Raw genomic sequence first — 3,858 nt, 5'->3', positions numbered from 1 at the left:
ACATTTTTAGATCTCCTATATTTTTGTTCTATTTATGTAAAAAAATTGAGATATTTTGTAATAAATCTTGATATTTCCAATCAAGATATTTTGTTAGAATTTGTATAAATATTTCAGAATTCGAAGTATTAATGTTGAGACTTGTATGGAAAAAGAAGACTTTTTGATGTAAAGTTGTTCACTGTGCTCAAGTGATCAATTCTCAGTAATACAAAAATTTGTTTCAAGATTCCTATGTCAGACTCATTGGTGAAGTTTTCTCTCATGTTAATGTGTTTTTTCTCTGTCATCACATATGTTTTCCTTATCTAATTTGTTCAAAGAAAAATAAGAAATTGAATCTTTTAATTGCACTCAATTCTAGGTTATGAACAATAATTGATGTTTTCCAACTGATGTTAAATATATAATTCTTAAATGCTCTATGTTTAATTGATCCTTAATCTTTTCCTTTGTCTCACTTCACAAAGCTCATAAGATCTGATAGTCTACCTACCTTGCCCTGTTACACTTGTCTGTTAACTCTGCAATTGATCTACTTAAAGTTGATTGACTCCATTGCCCAATGGCTTCCTATTACAGTTTCAACCAAACAATCCAAAAAACCAAATTTTGAACCTTACATCTAGCCTAAAATCCCACTACAAACAAATCTAAATCTGATAGAGAGATCCCTCTCTGAGTTTAGAAGGGCTAGCTTCTAAACTTAAAAGTGGTTCTGTGGTTACCTCTGGGTTTCTTTCACAACCTTAATAAATTACGGAGTGTTAACATCCTGGCGACCATAGGGAATGAACAAATCTTATTTGTATTAAATTTTCCCTGGTAAAATTTTTGTTTCAATACTTAAAGTTATTTCTAGGTTTTGTGGCTCATAAATAGATTCTGATTTAAGGTTGTTTTCCACTTTAAAATTTGTATATATCTTATCTATGAATACTTAATAGTAGATTTGGCTCCTAAAATAATATACACTAGAGCTAATCCAGATCCAAATCCACCGAAAATTGTAGATAAACCAAATATAAAAAATTAAAAAAAAATAAATAAAATAATAATAAATAAATAAATAAAATATGAAAGAAAAGTGTATCTGAGAGTGAATCAAGTGAAGGTCCTCTGCCTAGGGTTAATTCCCTTCTTGAGAATTTTGTCACTTTAGAAGATATAGAATTTGATCTAGATTTTGAACATAGTATTTTTAGAAGTAAATCTGACAGCTTTGTGCCTAAAACTGTGATTGATGAAAGCCTGCTAAAACCCTATAAATTAGATTCTGTTGATGATGAACTCAAACAATTTGACAATCTTGAAGCTCTGGTTAGCCAGTTAGATCAAGTTGTGCATAAATCCCTCCTTCATCAATCACCTAAACCTTCTTCTTCTTCTTTTGTTGCTTCCTCTCCAACCTCACCAATAATTCCACCTAGTTTTTCTATTCCATTAGAAATTCTTGTTGTTCATACTACCCCTTTAGAGATTCCTACTATTTCTTCCCCTCTAGAGGTTCTTGTTATTTCTATTCCTCTAGAAATTCCTTCTATTTCTACTGCTCCTCTAATAATTACCCCCATTTTCACTACACCCATTTCATCTTCAACCACTACCACCTCTACATCAACACAAAAAAGTGTAATTACACCCCATTTCATGCCTTCCATACCCATGCCTATTGTAGTCCCATCTACATCTCAAACACCAATCATGGTAGCTCAATATGCCCCTTTGTTCCTACCTTCACAACTCAATGCAATGCATCAATATTACCATAGTAGGATTCCCCAATTTGATAGCACTGGGCCCATAATTTTTCAGTAGCCTATTGATAAAATGAATGACTACTTAGACCTCCAAGAGATAGAAGATGCTAATGTAAAAATGAGATTTTTTTCTCGAAGTCTCACTTGGGAGGTTAAAAAATGGTTTAAAGGATTACCAACTAACTTTATCCCAGACCTTACTCAATTTCATGACACCTCAAAAGAGCCCCTTGTGAAACAGTCCAGGACTATTGTATCAAATTTAACAATATCTATAACTCTATCCCTACATCAATACAACCTCCTCCAGGGCTAGCCCTGATTAAATTCCCAGATGGTTTTGACCCTGATATGTCTTACCAATTAAGAGAAATAAATCTTGCAACCCTTGAGGAAATGCAGAGAAATGTAGTTAGTGTTGAAGCCAATATGTTAGCAAAGAGATCCAGACTGAAGGCTGAAAGGAGAGTTACCATAAAAGAGGAACATGCTTCTTCTTCCTCTAATGTTAAGTTGGATACTTTAATAAGAAAAATGGAGAGAATGATGGAGAGAATTTCTATAGATGATAGAACTCCTCGAAGCGAAAACCAAGGTAGTCCCCAAATTAGAAATTCGAATTTGAGGAAAAACTAGCCTTAGATTAAACAAAGAGAGTAGAGTGGCTAAAATGATCAGCAACAGATTAGGCCTCCATTTCAAGAAAACTATGCAAATGAGGAAGTTGACATATTTGAAGATCTTGAAGAAAATCAAATAAATTTGTTTGAGGAAACTGTTGACACCTAATCCTCAACGGATGGGTGAACTGGAATGCGAACAGTCATCAAGAAGATGAACTGATCTGTCCCATTTATGTATATAAATGATAGTTAGCTAATGAATTATGCAATCAGTTTTTCTCTGCCCATTCTGGAGTTACCCTGGCCTGACATGGTATCAGAGCACAGGTCCCAGGTTCTAAAAATAGTTGTAACTCCTATCTCTGTCCTGAGCGCTCCTCTGTCCTGAGCGCCTCTGTCCTGCGTCTCAATGATGTTGATTCTCTGCGCCCTCTGTCCTGAGCGCCTCTGTCCTGAGACTGCGCACTGCCTGGTTTGAACGCCTGCGCTATTTGATATTTTTCTGTCCCATTCCTTGTAAAACTATATAGAGACTGCGCATGAGTGAGGTTCTTCGACAATACATTTGCCCATTTGAGAAAGTCGTTTTCTCTACAATAAACTCTGAGCGGGTGGAACATTAAATGAAGGGCAGATCTCTTGAAGGGTTCTAGCATCAATTTTTGTCTTTATTGTAGATCTACGGTTTGAGTTCCGACGTGGAGCTTGATCTTTTTTTAAGGTGGGTTGCGAGCATTTAATCTTTGATTATTTTGCTTGGGGTTCACTATTTTCATTGGTACATGGATTGGTTTTTGTTTGAGAAATCCCAGGCTCTTTTACACCAGCCCAAGAGAGACATTACCGTTCTGTGTTAGAGCACAGTTTTGTGCCATTTCGGACTGGCGAAATCTGTCTTCAATCTTTTAGGGCACAATGTCGGTCTTAGAACCAATGAAGTAACATTTTCTTGTGCATTGACTGTGCACAGTTTTTGTGATAAGTATGTTGTCTATACACTAGCGAAGAAGCTCTGTTTCGAAGACTAGAAATCATGCGGTCTTGTTTTGTTGGGAAGCAGTTAACTAGAGTTCTCAAAGTTTATCATAAACTTTGAATCCTTGGCCGTGCAAGTAAAGCCTCTCTACGTGCATCTATTACAACAGCGAAGTCAAGAGAAGTTAATATGCGTGGGCGCAAGTGATGATGCAGATTTGATTGAACATTCCCTTGCCTTTCTCTTCGATTGATATTGTAGATGTTTGAGATGTCGACTCCAACATTGGAAACGACTCCATGTAGAAAAGAAGATCAGCAACGCAGAAATGATTTTTAGCGAGGTATGTCAAAATCTCAAGGACACGACGAGAAACAAGAGGTGGTACACCATCTGAGATTTGAGAACGTGCATAAACCACATTCCATTGGCATCCGGTGGTTAATTTTGTAGTGTGCAGTAAATTCATATCGATTTACTTAGTGATTTAAAATCCATT

The sequence above is a fragment of the Pinus tabuliformis genome, chromosome 2_1, assembly GCF_031772625.1.
Source record: "Pinus tabuliformis cultivar Carrire ecotype Pingquan chromosome 2_1, CPIR1, whole genome shotgun sequence".
Taxonomy (NCBI): domain Eukaryota; kingdom Viridiplantae; phylum Streptophyta; class Pinopsida; order Pinales; family Pinaceae; genus Pinus; species Pinus tabuliformis.
Note: the sequence above shows the minus strand (reverse complement) of the source record.